Raw genomic sequence first — 21,379 nt, 5'->3', positions numbered from 1 at the left:
GGGCTCTCTGCTCAGCACGGAGCCTGCTTCCCCCCTTCTCTCTCTGCCTGCCTCTCTGCCTACTTGTGATCTGTCAAATAAATAAATAAATAAATAAATAAAATCTTTAATTAAGAAAAATAAAAAAGAAGAGATTTATTCAACGTAGGCCTAAATGGGTTGACAACGTAAATGTCCAACAACATGTGAATGAAGAAACAGACTGAGTATATCCATACAAGGCAATGCTATACACCGGTAAAGAAGGAATCAACTACTGATCAATGCAACAAACATGCACGACTTAAACACACTGTCTCCCCAAAAGCAGCTAAAACAGTATACACAATAGGATTCTATGTAAATGAGATTCTATTTAGAAATTCTGTCCTATACAGTGAGAGAAAGCAGCCTGTGGTTGGCAAAGAGAAGGGTAATGGTGGGGTAAAGGAGTGGGAAGGAGCATGAGGAAACTTTCTGGAGTCCTGGAAATGTTTTCATCTGACCATGCTGGTCGTGGTTCTAAAAATGCATACAGTTGTCAAAACGAAAATTAGGCATGTACACCTGAAACTCATGTAACACTGCACATCAAATATACAAAAAATAAAAACAAAAAGCCATACACTTAAAATACACACACTGTACACGATTTCCCTAATCACACTGACTGTAACAAGTATCGAGAGAAGAATCCCACTCATAACTACATTAGAAGGAGTAAAATACCTACGAACAAATTTAACCAAGAAAGTGAAAGACCTGCACGAAACGGAAAAGATGCAATTCATGCAAGGATATCCCGTGTTCATGTATGAATGAGTATTATTAAAATGTCCACACTATCCAAATCAACCTACAGATTCAACGCTATCCCAGCATTTTTCGCAGAAAAAGAACAATCTTAACATTTGTATGAAACCGCAAAACACCCCAAATAGCAAAACAAAAAACAAAAAACAAAAAAACCAGGAGGCACCACCTTTCCCAATTTTAAACTGTTACCACGAAGATACAGAAATCAAACGAAATGGCATTGGCATGAAAACAAATACACAGATCAATGAAAGAGAGGAGAGTTCAGAAATAAACATACATATATGTATAGATATATGGGTTTAATCACATATAATAAGAAAGCCAAGAATATGCAATAAGGAAAAAAAAAGAGTAACCTCCATCAATAGTGCTGGGAAAACAGGACAGCCACATGCAAAAGAATGAAACTGGACCACTACCTTACACCACAAACAAAAAGTAAATAAAAATGGATTAAAGACGTGAATGTAAGACCAGAAATCATAAAACTCCTAGAAGAAAACACTGTCAAGTAAGCCACTTGACTGAGGTCTTGCTGACAATTTTTTGATTTGGCAACAAAAGCAAAAGCAAACAAACTCAGACTAAATCAAATTAAACAACTTCTGCACAGCCAAGAAAAAAACAAAATGAAAAGGCAGCCTGGTGAATAGGGGAGAGTATTTATATATCGTATATCTGATGAGAGATGAACATCCAGTATCTATACAACAGATATTGTATAGATGTAAGACATACATCTATATCTTATACAACTCGACAGCAAAATCTAGTTTGATTTAAAAATGCCCAGAGGATCTGAGGAGACATTTTTCCAAAGGAGACATACAGATGGCCAACAGACACAGTAAAAAAAAAAAAAAAAAATGCTCAACATCACAAGTCATCAGGGAAATGCCAATCAAAACCATCGTGAGTTCTATCACCTCACACCCGTTAGAATGGCTACTATCAAAAAGACTAGAAGACTAGACTAGAAGACGAGAAGTGACCACTGCTGGCAAGGAGGGGAAGAAAAGGGAACCCTTGTGCACTGCTGGTAGAATGGATATGATGTAACCACTACGGAAAACAGTATCCTCACAAAGCTCAAAGTAGAACTACCATAGGATCAAGCAATTCAACTTCTGGTTCTTTATCTAAAGGGAACAAACACTATCTCCCAGAGACAGCGGCATTTCCATGTTCACTGCACCCCTGTTTACGATAACTAAGATATCTCCATCGACAGGTGCAGGGATTTTTACAAACATCAGAGACACATGCACATATGTGTGCATGCACATGCACTCACACACAATTGTTCAGGCATAGAAAGGAACGAAATTTTGCCATCTGTAACAACACAGATGGACCCTGAGGGCATTACACTAAGGGAAGTGAGACAGAAAAAGATACATACTGTATGATCTCACTTAAACATGGAATCTTCAAAACAAAAACAAAAGCAGAAACAAAAACAAACCACCATGAAAAATACTATGAACTCACAAATACAGAGAGTGGATTGGTGGTTGCCAGAGGCAGGGTGTAGGGGTGGGTAAAACAGGTAAGGCAATCAAAAGGAACAAACTTCCCGTTATCAAATAATTAAGGTCTGGGGATGTAATATACAGCTCCATATAGGACTCTAGTTAATACTACTATATTGCATACCTGAAAGCTGAGAGTCATTTTTAAAGGTTCTTATTAAAAAGAAAAGAAAAAAAAAAAAAAAAAAAAGGATGATGTTAACTAGACTTACTAGGGTGATCATTTCACAATATTGAGAAATATCAAATCATGACATACATATCTGAAACTAATATTATATGTTAATTATACTTCAATTTCAAAGAGGACACTCATTTTTTAAAAAGTACCTTGATTGAGGTGACTTATGTTTTATATGTCTACACTTATGTCAGAACTTAATAAATTATACACTGTAAATATGTACACTTTATGGGATGTCCATTCTAATTCAGTAAAACTTCAAGAGAAAAAAAAAAAAAAACCTAAATGGTGTCTTGAATAATTAGTCCCCTCTTCCCTTTTCCATAAATAAATTGCTACAGACAAACACTAAAAATGTAGATAACTTGAAAAAAGAAGAAACTTGAGTGAGCTGGGAAAACCACTTAAACTGAGCCTATGAAACCAACAACAAATGTCCTTTTCACGTGTGAAACAATCAATATTCGTCAAAATAAGGATCTAGATGGGAAAGCCCACTGTACCAGGAAGTTTCTGACCTAAATCTCATTCTCCGCCATCTCTTCCCCAACCAACTTCCAGCCACCAGCGATCATTTAAAAAGTCTAGACCTATATAATACTTTTGAAGGATTAAAGAATTTGGCACTCATATACATAAACGATACTTTTTTCCCCAAGGATCTGAGAGAGAGAACGCACGTGTGCGTTAACAGGAGAGGAAGAGAGAATCTCCAACAGACTCTGTGCTGAGTGGGGAGCCTGAGGCGGGGCTGGATCAAAGGACCATGACCCGAGCTGAAGGCAGAGGCTTCAACCCACAATGTTTAACATAAACATTTTTAAGTTGGTTCTAGGCAGACACATGGTAATGATATTACACTATACAGAGCTCTGATCAGTCATGGCTTTCAAACACTCTCTCTCTTTTTTTTACTAAGAACATGTTAATGGAGGAAAAACTCTTGGGAGAATTGGTGAGTTTGCAACTTACGTCTCCAGCTGCGGCAGCCTGCGAGTTGGTGTAAATCCCAAAGGGTCCAGAATCTGAGTAACTGGCGTTCAAAGCGGAAACCTGAAATAGAACGAAATTTTACTGGATGTCATTTTACCAGGGAACACAGGGCCCAATTTCCCAAATAGACAAAAGACTGGGACCTTCCCGGTACAAGCGAAAGAGATGAATTACGATTTCACGTAACCAGTTCTGGCAAGGGCTGCAGTGTTTTGGATGTGGGTTACTTCTTTCAAAACCATAATGGTTTTAACATTTTTCACTTAAATCTTTCTAAACCAGACTGCTCGCTTTACTTTTTTGCTGGTATTTTCTAACGTTCTTTGATGATTAAAGGTTAACGTCCACATTTATTTATTGTGATCACAGTATTATCACAGCGGCAGGATGGCTGAAGGGTACACACACTGTGGGCTTCAGTATCAGACAAGCCCGCTCTGTTCCCTCTGCTAGTGCTGAGGGCCCCCTTTTTTGCCAATTCACTTACACTTCTCCTACAGACGAAAGTCAAAGGGCTGGGGGAAAATGCTCAGCAGACGTTACCAGATATCCAAGGTAGCCGCAAGTTCAGCCTCAGGACTGGGTATTGCTGTCTGCAGTCTGAGCAGAGTGTTCCGCTCCCTGAGGACAACAAGAATGCTCAGTGTCGTGTTTCCCAGTGTTTATGTGGACGCTTCACACAAAGATCACCTAGGCTGTTGTTAAAAGTACAGACTTTCCAGTTCCTCTAACAGATTTACTCAATCAGATCCCCACAGATGCAATCTGGAAAGCCGCATTTCAAAAATAATTCCAGGTGATTCGTAGGCATGTGAAAGTTGGAGAACCACGGGCTTAGCCCATAGAAGGCGTAAGAAGAAATGTTCTTTCAGGATTTGAAGTTTAATGATCATTTTGAGACTATCCTATTCATATCTCCAATTTCCGGCCAAATGCTCAAGTAGGAATTTCCATTAAATGACATCACTGATCAGAACTGAACTGCAGCCACCCAAAAGCATCCTTAACATTCAGAGGTAAAGAGTAGTATGAAGAAAACAGCAGCATGAGCGAGGAAAGAGGAAACATAGAGGGAATTCAAAGAGCAGCAGCTAAATGTGATAAAGGACTAATTTAAGATAACGGTTTTCAAACAATGCTCCAGGGAACGCCAAGGTTCTACGGAGACAATTCCAAGGCATTTGGTGACAAGTAAACATTAAAAAATTTCTTTAAAAGGGAACATTTTTGGTTTAGCATTGCAGCTAGGAAACTGTAGGGGATGAAAAAGGTTCCTCTGCTTTAAAAAAAAAAAAAAAAATTGTTTTTTTTGAGAACCATCATTTATGCGGTACCTGGGTGGCTCAGCGGGTTAAGCCTCTGCCTTCGGCTCAGGTCATGATCCCAGGGTCCTGGGCTCAAGCCCCGTATCAGGGCTCTCTGCTTGCTAGGGAGCCTGCTTCCTCCTCTCTCTCTCTCTGCCTGCCTCTCTGCCTACTTGTGATCTCTGTCAAATAAATAAATAAAATCTTAAAAAAAAGCAAGACCATCGATAATCTCTGTCTGCAAGAGACTCATCTTAGACTCAAAGACACCTCCAGATTCAAAGTGAGGGGGTGGAAAACCATTTGCCATGCTAACGGACCTCCAAAGAAAGCTAGGATAGCAATCCCTGTATCAGACCTATAGAGATGAACCCAAAGACCAATAATGGATGATGAAGGACACTATATCATAAAGGGTCTATCCAACAAGAAGATCTAACCATCGTAAATATTCATGCCCCTCACATGGGATCAGCCAATTATATAAGCCAGTTAATAACAAAATTAAAGAAACACACTGGTGATAATACAATAATCGTCAGGGACCTTAACACGCCCTCACTGCCAAGGACTGACTGTCTAAGCAGAAGATCAACAAGGAAACAAGGGCTCTGGATGACACACTGCACCGGATGGACTTCACAGATACAGTCAGAGCATTCCACCCTAAGGCAACAGAATACACAGTCTTCTCGAGTGCACGTGGAACATTCTCCAGAACAGAACACCTACTGGCACACAGATCAGGTCCCAACTGGTACCAAAAGACTGGGATCATTCCCTGCCTATTTTCAGACCACCATGATTGGAAACTGGAACTCAATCACAAGAGGAAAGTTGGAAAGAACTCAAATACACGGAGGCTAAAGAAGAATTTTAAACTTCAGGGAAACCAACGAAAATGAAAGCATAACTGTGCAAAATTCTGGGGATGCAACAAAGAGAGGGAAGTATCTAGTAATACAAGCCTTTCTCAAGAAACAAGATAGATCTCAGATACACAACCAAACCTGACACCTAAAGAAACTGGAGAAAGAACAGCCAATGAAGCCTACACTCAAGAGTAGAGCAGAAATCAATATAATAAAACCCAAAGGACAGGAGAACAGATCAATGACTAGGAGCTCGCTCCTTGAAAGAATTAGGAAGATCGATAATCCCCTGGACAGATTGATCAAAACAAAAAGGAGCAAGGACCCAAATAAACAAAATCATGAATGAAAGAGGAGACGTCACAACCGCACCAAAGAAATACAAACAACCGTAAGGACGTATTACGAGCATCTATATGCCAACAAATTGGGCAATCCGGAAGAAACAGATGCATCCCTGAGATAGATACACGACCAAAACTGAACCAGGAAGAAATAGAAAACCTCAACAGACCCATAACCAGCCAAGAAACTGAAGCAGTAATCAAAAATCTCCCAACAAACCAAAGTCCAGGGCCAGAAGTCTTCCCAGGGGAAATTCTACCAACGAGCTACACGAGAATTAATACCCAATCTTCCGAAGCTGTTTCAAACACCAGAAATGGAAGGAGCCCTTCCAAACTCTTTCTATGAGGCCAGCATTACCTTGATCCCCAAACCAGACAGAGACCTCACCAAAAAGGAGAATTACAGAGCAATGTCCCTGATGAACGTGGATGCAAAAATTCTCCCGAAAATACTAGCTAATAGGATCCAACGGTACATGAAGACGATTCTTCACCACGACCAGTGGAATTTAATTCCTGGGATGCAAGGGTGGTTCGATGTCTGCAAATCAATCAATAGGGATAGACTACATAGACGAAGGAAAGGACAAGAACCATATGATCCTCTCAACAGAGGCAGAAAAAGCATAGGACAAACTACGGCATCCTTTCTTGATCAAAATTTCACAGTGTAGGGAGAGGTCCATTCCCATATGGGAATGGACCTCAATATCAAAAAAGCCATCTATGAAACGCCCACAGTGAATACCATTCTCAATGGGGAAAAAGAGAGCCTTTCCCTTTTCCCCTAAGGTCAGGAACACATCAGGGATGTTCAGTATCACCACTGCTGTTCAACATAGCACTACAAGTCCTAGCCTCAGCAATCAGACAACAGACAACAGAAAGAATAAAAGGCAGGGGTGCCGGCAAGGCTCAGTTGGCTACGTGTCTGCCTTCAACTCAGGGTCCTGGGATCGAGTCCTGATGATGCTCTCTGCTCAGCAGGGAACCTGCTTCTCCCTCTCCCTCCGTCTGATGCTCTGCCTACTTGTGATTTCTCTATCAAATAAACAAATAAAATCTTTAAAAAAGTAAGAAAGAAAGAAAGAAAGAAAGAAAGAAAGAAAGAAAGGGCAAAGAGGACATGATACTCTATGTGGAAAACCCAAAAAAGACTCCACCCCAGAATTGCTAGAACTCATACAGGAATTCAGCAAAGTAGCAGGATATAAAATCAATGCCCAGAAATCAGTTGCATTTCTATACACTCACAAGGAGACAGAAAAAAGAGAAACTAAGGAGTCGATCCCATTTGCAACTGCACCCAAAACCATAAGATACCTAGGAATAAACCTAACCAAAGAGGTAAAGGATCTGTACTCCAAAAACGGCAGAACACTTATAGGAAAGAAACTGAGGAAGACACGAAGAAATGCAGAAATGTTCCACGCTCATGGACTGAAAGAACACATATTGTTAAAATGTCTATGCTACCTAGAGCAGTCTACATAGTCAACCCAATCCCTATCAAAATACCAGCAACTTTTTTTTTTTTTCACAGAGATAGAACAAATAATCCCCAAACTTGTCTGGAACCAGAAAAGACCCCAGACAGCCAAAGGAGTGTTGAAAAAGAACACCAAAGCTGGTGGCATCCCAATCCCAATCTTAAGCTCTACTGCAAAGCTGTAATCATTCAGAGAGTACTGGCACAAAAACAGACAAATGGATCAATGAAACAGAATAGAGAATCTGGAAATACACCCTCAACTCTATGGTCAACTAACCTTTGACCAAGCAGGAGAGAATATCCAATGGAAAAAAGACAGTCTCTTCAACAAATGGTACTGGGAATATTGGACAGCGGCACGCAGAAGAATGAAACTACACTATTGCCTTACACCATACACAAAAATGGACTCAAAGTGGACGAAAGACCTACACCTGAGACAGGAATCCATCAAAATTGTAGAGAACACAGGCAGCAAGTTCCGTGACCTCAGCTGCAGCAACGTCTTGTCAGACACGTCTCCAAAGCCAAGGGTTAACTAAAGGCAAAAAAATGAACTACCGGGACTTCATCCAGATAGAAAGATTTTTGCACAGCATAGGGAACAGTCGACAAAACCAAGAGACAACTGGCAGGATGGAAGAAGGTACTTGCAAAAGACGCGTCAGATAAAGGGACAGTATCCACAATCTAGAGAGAGCTTCCCAAACTCAACACCCAAAGAATCATCTGATCAAGAAATAGGCAGAAGACATGGACAGACGTTTCTGCAAAGACGACATTCAAATGGCCAACAGACACATGAAAAAATGCTCCGGATCACTGGGCGTCAGGGAAACACAAAGCCAAACCACAAAGAGAGACCATTGCACAATGGTCAGAAAGGCTAATATGTATGCATGCACCAATCTATAGGACACCAGCATAAATATATACAAGATTTCTATTCTATGTTAAGTTCCCTAGATAGGGGAAGGCAGGGGAAGGCTCAGGGGCAGTGCCCCAGGGCGATGAGGGGCGGGGCCAGGGCCCCAAGGGCGGCAAGGACTCGCGCAGGGTGGGGGTGGGGGTCTCCGAGGGCCGACTCACCAAAGGGCTGCTCTGGGACTCCGGCACCGGTCCGGACCCGGGCTCCAGTGTGTGCCGTGGCCCAGTCCCGGGCCAGGACCCCCTGTGCCTGCTGTGTGGTGGCGGCAGGGGACGGGAGCACGCCGCCACCGAGAGAGCCGCCAGCCCAGAACCTCCTGTTGGGAGCCCAGGCCCCAGCCGGCGCAGTCGCAGCGGCGGGAGGGAACGGGCGCGTTCCCCGGCCAGGCTCTGGTTGGCCAGCTGCGGCTTCACCATGGCGACGGCAGGGGGCAGCGGGGCTCCGGCGGGGCAGCTGCAGAAGCGATTCCTAAACCGGTGCACTAGCGCCAGGCCCGGCTGACTCAGGCCTCTGCCGCCCCACACCTGGGCCACTCTGTGCAGAGCGGAGGACCCGCCCACCGGGCACCGGGCACCTCCACCGTCCGGCGCAACCCCACGCCTGGTCTAGGCGCACAGCCTCGGGAGGCCACAGAGGCACGGCGCAGGCGGCGGCCCGGCCCGGGAACCGCCAAACCAAGGTGCGGGCGGAGCTGTTCCTGCAGGGCTGACGGGGCAAGGAGGGGCAGGACCCTCTGGAGTCTCTGGAGGCTGGCAATACCCAAAGGCTCCGTGAGGCCCGTCGTCTGCGCTGGTGTAGACATCCCTGAAATGCACCACGGGTCCCCTCTCCTCGCTGGACGGATGCGTCTGACTGCACTTTCCACCTCAATGAAAGAGATGCTACTGCGTGGAAAGCTCATGCCGCCGCACTTTGTGTACTGCGACCCCACTTAGGGGGACGTCCAGGGCCAGGTGCATTTTCTGGCGGCAGGCACCTGGGTGCAGTCAGGCAGGAGCATGCACGAGGGGCCGCCCCAGGACAGCCAGCCAAGCAGGGGAAGGAGGGCAAGGGCCCAAGCCTGGTGTGGGGAGCTGCCGCGATGAGGGGCCCCAGGGTCTTGGCTGTTCGGAACTACCTGACCGGCCGCGGCTGCGGAGGCGGCTTGCGGGAGCGCGGGAGCGCGGGTGCGCGGGAGCGCGCGCGAGGTGGGGGGGGGGGCGCGGGAGCGCGCGCGAGGTGCTGCTTGGAAACAATGGCGGTTGGCTTTTGATTCTTAGCCTGGCGCACGCAGGGGTTCTGTGACACTTGGCGGGGTAGTCCGGCTGGACTGGACGCTTTCTCACCGCGGACCAGGGCAGTTGTATGACCGCCAGATGTTCTCCTGGGCTGGTGGGCTGGGCTGTGGCCTAGGCCATACCCTAGGGGCCGTGGACAGCAGCCACACCTCTTTGACCAGGGACATCTCTGATATTCACAGACATGTGCTGGGGAAAGGGACCTTCCCTGGGGACGCCATGGATGTGGCTGATGTCATCTCATCCCAGACACAGATCAATAGACGCCTCCCTGAGACAGAAACGCTGGAGGCTGAAGTGACTCACTGGAAGATGTTGTGCCCGTGTTCCACCCAGGGACCAAATACCATCGACCCAGAAACAGTGTGGAAACTGAAGAGCCACATCAGGGACCTACAGCAGAAGCAGATGCGGGAAATGGACAAACATCAGCTGGAAGTGGCCGTGTTGCAAAACACCCACCGGCAGAAGCTGGCCGACCTCACTGACCGGCACCGCAAACAACTGATGGACTACCAGCGACAGGTGCAAGACCTGCAAAACCGAGATGCTGCCGGGAACGTGAACCGTGACCTTCTGGAGGAGAGGGAAATGGATCTCAGAAGGCTGAAGCAGCAGCTTACACAAATGCAGCGGCTCAACGACAGTCTGAACAACCTTGCTTCCGACCTCCGAGCAGAAAAGGAGAAGTTGGTTCGTCAGCTCCAAGACGCAACCCATCAGCTGGAGGAATCCGTTCTGCGCAACAACGAGGATTCCCTAAAGAACAACATCGCCGTGAGGGCTTTAAAGATAGAGAAAGGACGGTTAGTGGCCAAACTGTGTCGGGCCGAAAAGAAGCTTTTCCAACACAAGACGGAACAAAGCCTCAGAGAATGGTCACCCGCAGACAATGGCCATTCCGTTAAACTCGGTCAGGAGAAAGACCTGGAGATACTACACCTCCAAGAGAGGATCGAGCAGATGGACGCCGAGCACCAGGAAACGAAGGAACTGCTGTCCTTTGCTTTGGAGGAGCAGAACCAACTGACAGAATGCCTCAGGGAGCAAGAGGAGTACATCAAGGAACTCCGAGAGAGGCCAGAGCTTCAGGAGGAACTCGGCCAGTCGACCGAAACCTTCAGAAGCCATGACGTCTTACCCGCATCCGTGGAGGACAAAGACGTGCGTCTCCCATCCACGACCGACCAACACCCTCCTGTGGACCAAGACCCGGAGCGCCTCACACAACAGAGTCGCGCTGTCCCTCTGGTTGACCCGAAAGTCCTAGAGGAGATTGAAGAACTCGAGTGTGAGGTCTTTCAGCTCAACAGGTTAAAAGATGATCTCGAGGAGGAGATACAAGAACAACAGAAGATCATTCACAACCAGCAGCAGGGGAAGAGAGCACTGCTTCAGTCCTTACAGGAGCAGAAGGAGAAGGTGGACCGTCTTCAACACCGGCAGGAGGAGATGAACACCGAACGCGCTCAGCTCCTCGCAGCCAAAGACGAGATGATTCGGAATCTGCAAGTCACGCTGGAAGAGCTGAGAGCCCAGGTGCCCGACAAAAGCCCGCACATTCCGAGAGAACCCTGTGAGGACGAGGAGGTGCGAGCAAGCCAGCCTCTCCCCAGAGAGAACGCAAGTGAAGAGCGTGATCCATCTCAAGCTGAAATTCAAAGGTTAGTCCAAGGGATCCAAGAACAGGACCCGGAGACGAAGCTTCTCACTGAAGAGAACGTCCGGCTGACCGCGCAAGTGGATCGGCTCTCCAGAGAGGAGATCGGGAAACTCACTCGGATCATCCAGCAAAAGGATGTGGAGATTCAGGGTCTTTCCAGCAGAATCTCGGAGGCTTCTCACAGCCAGAACAGGCACGTGGAACAGCTTCAGCAGCAGTTGCAAGAGTGTGCTTTGAAAAGCCAACAGATCTTGGCCATCCTGAACGAGAAGATGAGGGAGAAGAGCCATCTGGAAAGGGACTATCACGAAATGACCCATCGACTTGCTGCCAAGGAAGCGGACCTCCAGAGGGCGCAAGAGGAAAACCAAAAACTGTCCACCAGAGTGGAAAGCAGCGGCCAGGAGGTGTGTACAGAAAGGATTCGGGACTTGTCACACGTGATTCGAGAAAAAGACCTGGAGGTGGCTGCGTTGAGTCAGCTATGCCAGACCTTCCTGAGGATCCTGCAAACACCCAGCCCTGGTCATGGGGTTCGAGGAGGTCGAATCCATCAGTTCCAGCAGCTTCTCCAGGAACGGGACACGTTAACACAGCGAGTGAAGATCCTGGAGGAGTGGAAAGAGCAGGTGCTGACCACCGTCCAAAATCTGAAGCGGGAGTCCCCCCAGCTTCAGACACATCTGCGACAACTGCAGGCGTGGGCGTGCCCCAACAGCGAGAACGTTCTGAAACCGCAGGCAGCCTCTCTGGACCAGATCCCAACTTACCAGGGACATGAAATAAACTTCCACGAGCTAGAGAAGGAACTGGCCCAACTGCAGCTCCGCATCGGGGAGCTCTGCAATGCCAAGGACCTCCTTTTAGGGAACCTTGGTGTGATTTTCCTCCAGACCTCCAGCGACTCCCGGAAGGCCGTGAAATCTGACCCCGTGAGTGAGGCCTCTCAGGTGATCGGAGAGGAGGTAGAAGAGCTCCGAAAACCAGGGCGAGGAAAAGAGACAAGGATCCGAACCCTCCGGGAAGATCAGCAGAGATGGATTGCTTCGGGGGCTGCCACGGGGGAAGGAGAAGGCAAAGCACGGGAACACAGCGATGCCGATTCCCACACGGAACGGCCGACGGAGAAACCGGCCCTTCTGCGAAACTGCCTTCGGGCTCAGGAGCTCCGAACCCAAGCGAAAAGTGAGGAGCTGCTTTCCTTACAGGAGAAGCTCTGTGGCCAGCTGAGTGAGAACGAGCTGCTGAGGCAGGCGGTCACCAATCTGAAGGAGAGGGTGGCAGACTTCGAAATGGACGTGTGTCGCCTGAGAGAGGAAAACGCCAAGATCGTGGAACGATCTAGAGAACAGGACATGGAGAATCGGGCGTTGCAAGAGACCAATCGGCTGCTGTCAGTGACGCAGAGAGAGGAGGCATCCCAGCATGCTGCGATGAGAGAGAAGGCCCTGGCCTTGGAGCAACTGCTGCGAGAGAAAGAGGAGGGCGAGACCGGGGAACTGAACCGGCTCGCCGCCGCCGTTCGGTCCACGCAGGAAAAGGCAGCTGCGTGTCAGCGGGAGAGAGATGACGTCGTGTTGGCACTGACACAGAAAGAAACGGAAGCCCGCGCCCTCCAGAAGGAGGTTCACCAGCTACGAGAGAGAGAGCTGCGCCTCACCCAGGAGCTGGAGAGAGGGCGGCAGCTCGCTGCAGAAGCCCAAGATTCTCGTCGCCGGGAAGCTTTGGCCTCGGAGGACCGAGTGGCTCAGCTGAGAGAGGAAGTGACGGTCTTGCAGGGAAAACTCGTTTGGTCTTCCGCTGCCATGCAAAAGGCCAGCCACGGAGCCAGGCTGCAGGTAGCGTCGCTGCGGGAGCAGCTGCACGTGGTCACCCAGCAGAAGGAGGAAGCTGTGCTCCGGCTTGCCGCCTCCCAGGAAGAGGGAAGGCGCTGTGATCAGACCCTAGCGAGCCTGAAGCTGGAACTGGCCGAATGGATGGAAAAGGCAGACGCCCTAGAAGGAAACCTGAAGTCCTTACAGGGACGTTTGCATCAAACCAATGCCGACTTGGAGGAGAAGGAGGACCGACTCCAAGAGTTCAAGAAACAGAACGAGGTCCAGCAGGAAATCCTGGAGGACACACAGAGGAGACTGATGACCTTAGTCAGTCAGTCCGAAGGAATGGCGGACAAAGCCCTCCTAAGGAGACTCTTCGTGGGAGCTTTCCAGGCAGCGGATGCGGAACGGCAGGAAGCGTTGAGCTTGATGGCAAGCACGCTGGGGATCCGAGAAGACCAGCTGCGGCAGCTGCGCAGCCGGGAGCCCGCGGGTGTGCCCAGCGGGGGGACTGGGGGGCCTGGATCCAGAAGCGCCCCCAACACCCCTGCGAAACCAAATCACCAAGCTGTGGCCCAGCGTTCCTTTTCAGACCTTTTTGTCCAGTTTCTAGAAGCGGAATCTCATTCAGCTTTTCCACCGCCAAAACCCTCTGCTCGTGTCGTGAAGCCCCCAGATTCAGGAGGAAGGGGAAAGCCGCCTAAGAAACAAGGCCCATCACGACGGAACGCTACCCTGGCATCCACACCCGGAAAAAAGGACGTCAAGCCCCGCACCACAGCTGTGTCTCTTATTAATCCACCTGGACCGCAAATGGATGGATCGGAGCACCTTCTTCTAAATGCTGTCACTGACGCTTTACCCGTGTACACGCCGCATATACTATCACCTGCCCAGAAGGTTGGAAAGGCGGCCAAAGACCTCTCAAAGAAATAGACGATTGTGAGCCAGAGTGACACCACGCTTTGAACATCCCAAGTCACTCTGCGTGTCTACCTTATCTCCTAATGTTCTTTTTCAAAATGCCAAATGTTTCACGGTTTTGCTTTCAGCTGAAGAAACATCTTTCTTTTATGACTTAACAAAAAAGGGGTCTCTCAATGACTGCAGAAGTATTCGCCAAAGTGAAAACACCGGTGACTTCCTTTTTATGTTTTAAGATCTTATTGATCTTTTCGACAGAAATTGAGGGCACACGTACAGGGGGAGCACCAGAGGGAGAGACAGAAGCAGGCTCTCCCCGGAGCAGGGATCCTGACCTGTGACCTGATCCTAGGACCCCCGGATCATGACATGAGCCAAAGACAGTTAACAGACTGAGCCACCCAGATGCCACAGCAGTGGTGACGTTCGTAGGACAGTCGACACTGATGGCCTTGGAAGCTGTGGTCTGTAATGCTGGAAGGTTTACACAAGGGCCAAGCGTCTACGGATACCTTATGCAGAGAACACATCAACTTGTTTCAGTGTTCCAAATGTATCAGATACACGACCACACAATCCTTGTATGGGAAACCAGGTGACTAGCACAAAAGTACACGATGAAGAGGACGTTTAAAAAAAAAAAAAAAAAAAAAAAAAGTTTGCTTTTCCCAGGTAAGTCTCATTTCTCTTAATTTTTTATCTTCTAATTTTTAAAAATCATTTCCTTTTCTGTTGTCTGCAAAAGCACGCTATGGCTAACCTGATTTCTCTCGGGCCTTATGTAGGTTGGCCTGCTTAGGAGTATACTACTTATTCTCTGACTTGCTTCCCACCCCCAACCCCGCCAAATCACTCTGCCTTAGAGACCATTTTTGAAATGGGAATGAATTCCATCTTATTCTTAAATGGAAAACCCAGCGGCTTACGGTTCTGCCCTAAGTTCTAGAAGTAGCTCCTCTTGATCATCCTTTAAGCGGTTTGTAACTGGAAGGTCCATGGTCGACTCCCTTGTTCATTTCTTCAGAAGCCCCTTCAAATCTTCATTTGCTGGATCATGGCGCAGGCTGTCAGGGAACTGGAGCTTACTTGGGAAGAAACTGTGCCTGGTCCCCGTGCTAAGGAGGGCTTGTTGGCCAGGGGATCCGATCTGGGGGAGCAGAGTGGGAAGGGAACTTGGGGTGAGGCCATCCGAGGCCCTCCAAAGTTACCGGATGCCAAGACAACACTTCCTATTGAACCTTCACCTCAGGCTTTCCATCAGAACGGACTCTGATATATGGACATCCATTTCCTGCTGAGACTCTTAAGGCGTAGGACAGGTGCTTCTCTAGGATGTGAAGCTGTCATGTGACCAGGAGGGAGACGTGGTCATCAAATCCAAAATGTAGTAACTTCCATTGATGTTCACGCAGTTGATCCCAAGGGAATCGCTGGGTGGCCAAGGGGTAGAAGGAAGAGCGGACGTCCTCCGGCACCATGGAATCTGGCAATGCACTGTGGACAGAAGCCCCCACCTCCACCTGCAGGTAGGATATGCAGACTTGGGCTTCAGCCTGGAGCGGGAAGGCCTTGGGAACTATATTCAGCTGGTGGTGGTGGTGGTGGTGGGGGGGGGGGGGTCCCATGACCCAGAGAAGAATGGACAGCTGGAGAGGAAGGCTCAGAGTCTGTGAGAGATGCTGTTTCCAGGAGAGCCCAGTGCATGGCCAGCAACTGCTGCTCTCATGGTCTCTCACCAGGGCCGAGGAGGGCCGTTTCTTGCATTGGGAGCCCATGGACGATTGACAGATAGCATGGACAGAGAGTCCAGGGACTCCAGGAAGCAGGAGAGGAGGCTGCTACAGCCTTTTGACCTGGGCACGAACAGCTGGTTTTTTCCTCAAGCTTTTTGTTTTTGTAGTTGAGAGAGCGCCCTGGCTGGAAAAGGGGGTGAAAGGGAGAGGGAGAAGCGGGCTCCCCGCCGAGCAGGGCAGGGAACCCCCTGCCAGGCTCCATCTCAGGATCCCGAGATCAGGACCTGAGACAAAGGCAGACGCTTCACCAACTGAGCCACCCAGTCACCCCCAACAGGTCAATTTTGCTTGCACAGATCCGAGAGCCTTCTGTTGAGGGGAGACCCTCCCCCCTCTGCGTGGGCTCGTTAACAAGGAACAGCTGAAATGGGTTTCTGTAAAACCGATAAACAAGGAATATGTTGCCTCCAGTACCCAAAAAGTACGGAAAGATATTGGACTTGTATGTCCTTTTTTCTTTGTAAGGATTTTACTTAAGGACTTGACAGATCACGAGAGAGAGAAAGACACACAGACAGAGAGGACAAAGGGCTGGTAGGGGCAGAGGGAGAGGGAGAAGCAGGCTTCCTGCTGACCAGGGAGCCTGATGCAAGGCTTGTTGCCAGGACCCTGAGATCAGGATCTGGGCCCAAGGCAGACCCTTGACTGACAGACAGAGCCACCCCTGCAGGTCCTTAACAAGTGTGCCCAACAAATATCCTCACAGTAGGATCTCCTGGATGTGATGTCCCATCTGTATTCCCGGAGAAAGACGAATGCGCTAAGATCCTGCCCACAAAGTTTGCCTGTTTTAGAGCAGAGCGGTTTGGGTGCCCCGCGCGTAACAAGGTAAATCCTGTCTCCTTCAAGGTCAAGGCACATGCGACCGAGAGGCACTGAACAGAACATACTGGCCAAATGTATTAGAGCAAAATATTCACCATCGTTAAATCTGTGGGGCTCCCTCATGGCTTTTTCAACGACTTAACCTCAAAGAGAAAGCAAGAGCAAAAGCTAGCAAAGGAGCCGGGGCCCGGGGTGGTGGCAGGGACAGAAAGGCAGAGGCGGAGAAAATCCCAAGCGGACTCCACCCTGAGCACACAGCCCGACATGGGACCCTAGCCCATGACCCTGAGAGCCTGACCTGAGCCAAAAGCTCAACCCACTGAGCCCCCCAGGTGTCTCCGGTGTTTTCAGGGTACAGGGGTTTATTTTATCAGGGACGGTAAGACAAGCAGATACACAAGGAACTCTCCCAACGCAAGAAGCGTTCATCGACTCCCTGATCCCGAGAGAGGAGGTCCTGAGAGCCATGGAGGGCCACCCAGGGAAGTACCAGGGGCGGTCAGGAGAAAGAGGGAGTGAAGGGACAGACGACACGGGCAAGACCCTTTACTGGGGTTTCCATGGCAAGGGGCAGGTGAATCCGGCTAAGCACATTTAAGACTGCCTAGTCGGTGTCATGTCAGTGGGTTCCGGGACACAGTGGTGTCTGTCTGGAGTAGTCTGTCCCTGCCCCTGGGGTGATCAGGGCAGGGGATAGTGGCCCAGAGTGAGAGTTTCTTAAAAGAGGTGGTTGGGGGTAAAGGCTCCAAATTGGTTGCTTTACATGTGAACGCTCTGCCTGTAGGCAAGCTGCGGACCATCTCTAGGAATTAAGTAAGCCTGCCAGGGAAAGTCCCTCCAAAGTCAGCAAGGCCCGAGATGTCAAAGCAGGAAAGACAGAAGGCACAATCTATGGTTCTTATACTCGCTATAAACAGAACGTGCATTAAGTCCGTGAAGGTTAGCCAACCGGTGCATCTTGGCAACAGTACACTTCATTCAGAACCTACGCTGTAGAGGCACAGGAGGCAATCGGCCTCCTTGGAATTTTGCCAATTAAATTATTTTAGTGAATTTATGATTTCCTTTTTACTTTTTATTGGTTAGAGATTTGATGTATTCATTTAAGAGAGCGAGAGAGCGAGAGAGCGAGCAAGCAGGTGGGACAGAGCAGGACCCCGGGGGAGCAGCAGGGAGAGGCAGAGGGAGAAGCAGACTGACTCCTTGCCCAGCAGGGAGCTTGACATGGGGCTCTATTCCAGGATCCCGGGATCAAGACCTGAACTGAGGTCAGGTGATTAACCATGTGAGCCACCCGGGTGCCCTTGTACATGTTGGATCTACAACCGGGTCAAATTCTGAACCTACGATGAATTAGTTCGTGGGGGCCCCGGCAGGGGGGGGGGGTCCCCCTACCTCCTGTATTCAGTTTTCTCTCTCCCACTCCTCCTTTGCTCGGGTTTGTGTCTTCCTGGATATACTGGGGGTGGGGTGGGGGGGTGTCTTTTGCCCTGCTCCTCGTTCTCGGTTTTTTCTTCCAGAGAGTCTCAAATCAGCATCATCAGCCTTGGGGCTTCTGTCGCGGCGAGGGTTGTATGGTCGCACGCCTCCGCCTCCTGGCGGAAGTCAAGGTGGGACCGGATCCCCTCAGTGTGCCATTCTTACATTTCCCTGCGTCGGGGCCTCCCTCCTCCGTTGCACCCACAACACAGAGGGTCACCCCCGGGGCTGTGCTTGGGGTGTGCTTTCCCCCATAGGATCCGGACGTCCGCATCCATCACTGGCCCAACACCCAGTCCCTGGAACTGAGGCACACCAGTCAAGCATGTCCTGCGGTTGCCAACCTCAGGGGGGAGCCCTGGAGACCAATACAGGCCACATGCAGGTCACATGGGTGACGCCTCCCCCCAAGATACAGTCCATTCTCCTTCATTCTCACCTTGTTGGCAAGGAGGGGACCTTAGTTTGGAAATGGATGGCGACCTCCGTGTGAGATAACAGAACACGGGCCAACACACAAGCTGGCCGGCGATGGCCAGTTCCCTCCCGGATCGTGACTGTCCCCTCTGAAGCCAGTTAGTTAGCGAAGGAGCAGGTCAAGCTGACCCCCGCGTCCTCAGTTAACATACGGACACCGTGCCTGGGATGCTGCCGCTTGTTTTAATCACCATCTCCTCAGGTCCCCGATGAGAGAGACATTCCTGCTCCAGACTTGTGGGATGCCCTGACACCCGACACGGGTGACTGACCAACGGTTTACTCGTCACATACCCTCACGCTTCAGGGGAGGAGGATACCACACACCGTGCAGGACGACACAGACGTCGCGCTTGAGAACAGAGAGAACCGGCAGCAGGGCCTTCGAAGGCAAGACTCGCTTCTTGAAACAAGAGGGTGTGGCAAGTCCTGGTTCCCATGGGAGGGGGTGAGTGGCTGGCCTGAAGAATTCAGTGGGCTTCTAGGGAACCGAACTCTGCTCCCTCAAAACCAACAGGCACTATGGCTAGTCCCTAGGATGAGAAGGGTGTTTGGGGAAGAGACCTCCCCTGTGAGGGAAGAGGGAGAGGAGAACGTGCAGGATGCCATTCGGGTCCCTCCTTGATCTTCCGCGTGTCAACACAGCCCCTGACACGGAATCTTCATTGCAGGCCTTATGCCCCAAGAGGGTACGACAAATGCTTCTAGAACTAACAACGGAACGTCCCAGAGAAACAGTATACGGGCTAAACACAGAAAGGTAAGCTGTATTCCTCTATGCCGGCAACGAATATGGAGGCTCCACAATCCAACACACCTTCGCAAAGAAACTACTTCGGGATAAATCTAACAGTGCCTGTCCAGGCATCCCATGCTGAAAGCTATTTAGCACTGATACAGGAAGTCCAAGATAGAAATAAATGGAAGAGATACACCACGTTCGTGATCTGGAAGACTAGGCATCGTCACGATGTCAATTCTCCCCAGACTGATAGAGAGACGTAACGCCATGTCTATCAAAATCCTGTCAGCTTCGTGTGTTTTCGTAGAGATAGACAAAAATATTCTAAAATCTATGTGGAAGGACAAAGGAATCAGAGTAGTTTCAAAACCGGTTTTGAAAAGAAGAGTAATTTGGGAACGCAGTCTTTAGAGTGTCAGAGCTTAGTAGTAGTTGTAACAAGGAAGCCCGTGTTGGTATTGGCAGGACGACAGTCCCACAGAACAAAGACTCCAGAAACAGTCCCCACAAGTATGCCCATCTGAGTTTTGAAAAGGGTGCTGAGGCAATTCCATTCCAGACAGCTCGGTTTGGTGCCGACCACAGCCATCTAGAGCTTGTGAGGAGCTCAGAGAGGCCACCCTCAGAACACAGCAGCAGCAGAGGGGGAGGATGGTGGTGTGACCGAGCTCCTGCCAGGTGGGAATGGGAGAGAGACTGTGTGCCCAGGGTTGTGTGGGCGGGGCCCAAAGACCTATCCGGCGGGCGATGCCTTCCGAAGGCCGGGGGAGCAGGGAAACTGTCCATTCAGCGTGGGGGCCCGGCACCCAGGAGCGGGAAGGTGGTTAGGATAGCTGACGGGCGGGGCACTGAGACACTTGAGCGGAGTCTGAGCAAAAGCACCTCCCGTTTTCCAGGCTTCTGTGAGGCTTGCTGCTTGTCTGGCGTCTCAAGACCCCACAAGCTTGTCCCGGTGGGCGTAGCACCTCACAACCTCCAGACCCACGGACACTGGTCTGAGGACAGACACCCCTTTCCAGCTCCTGTACTTCGTCCTCAAGGTCGGCGCGGAGGACCAAGAAGTGAGCAGCCCTTGGGAAGATGCTCCTCTGCACGGAGGTACCTGTAGGGCATGATGTCAGGGCCCCGTGTCTCCGGGGGGGCTGGGGCCTCGCTGGGAGGCGGGCCTGTGTCTCAGGAGTACACCGGTTTGCCAAAAGGTAGCCGTCAGCTTGTGTGCCCCTCCTTTCGCAGCTGAGAGGAGCCCAGAACGGGGCCTCGTTGATGGAGCTGCTAACTATGTGGGGGGCCTGGAGACAGAGCGAGCGGAAATGCGGCCGAACCGGGCAGATGAGGTTTCAGCCTTGCTGGGGCTCAAGTCCCGCTAGAAGAGACCGACTTGAAGCCCGTAAGTGGAGTGTTGATGGGAGAGGAGTTCCGTTCTCCTCCTCGAGTAGGTTACGTTCCACGAGGGGTTGTCAGGATCCCCACCGTGCACCTGAGATCAGGCCAGTCAGGGGTCAGTGTGTGTGTGTGTGTGTGTGTGTGTGTGTGTGTGTGTCTGTGTGCGTGTGTGTGTGTCTGTAGGGGGAATGGCCTTCCTTTTGGGTGGGTTGTGGCTATCAGTGATTGGAACCCATGATGAACAGGACTGACAGGATGCGTGAGGGACTCAGCCCCTGGCTGGCCAAGACAGGAAGGAAATAACGACCCGTGACATTCGTCATTACTGTTTTGCATTGAGTGCTGGGAAGTACAGGGTGCGTTAGAGTTTGTAATTTGCTGAGTAATGTTCAAGCGGAGACCAGGAGGCTAAGAAATCCAGGCGGATGTGGGAAGGTGTTCCGTTAGGGCCGGGAAGGATGTGTAGTGTTGAAGGAATTGACAGAATGTCCTTGAAGCTGGGGCCACGTGGGGACCGTGGGGTGGGGAAAACCAACGTTTGGGGTGACG

The 21,379-nt window shown here is 49.8% G+C and overlaps 1 long non-coding RNA gene and 1 pseudogene across 2 annotated transcripts; both read left to right on the top strand.

The window, feature by feature from the left end:
- The first annotated feature begins 9,531 nt into the window (after positions 1-9,531).
- Positions 9,532-14,143, top strand: LOC309854247 (thyroid receptor-interacting protein 11 pseudogene; annotated as a pseudogene). The gene is made up of 2 exons: positions 9,532-9,637; positions 10,092-14,143. The product of its transcript is annotated as a thyroid receptor-interacting protein 11 pseudogene (transcript).
- Positions 14,144-19,423: 5,280 nt separating this feature from the next.
- On the top strand, positions 19,424-20,387 carry LOC309854978. The gene is made up of 3 exons (XR_014306516.1): positions 19,424-19,465; positions 20,007-20,125; positions 20,344-20,387. It is a non-coding gene; the product is annotated as an uncharacterized lncRNA (long non-coding RNA).
- The last annotated feature ends 992 nt before the right edge of the window (positions 20,388-21,379 follow it).

The sequence above is a fragment of the Mustela nivalis genome (genome assembly GCF_964662115.1).
Source record: "Mustela nivalis genome assembly, chromosome: 19".
Lineage (NCBI taxonomy): Eukaryota > Metazoa > Chordata > Mammalia > Carnivora > Mustelidae > Mustela > Mustela nivalis.
This window is presented reverse-complemented; position numbering and strand designations above follow the sequence as displayed.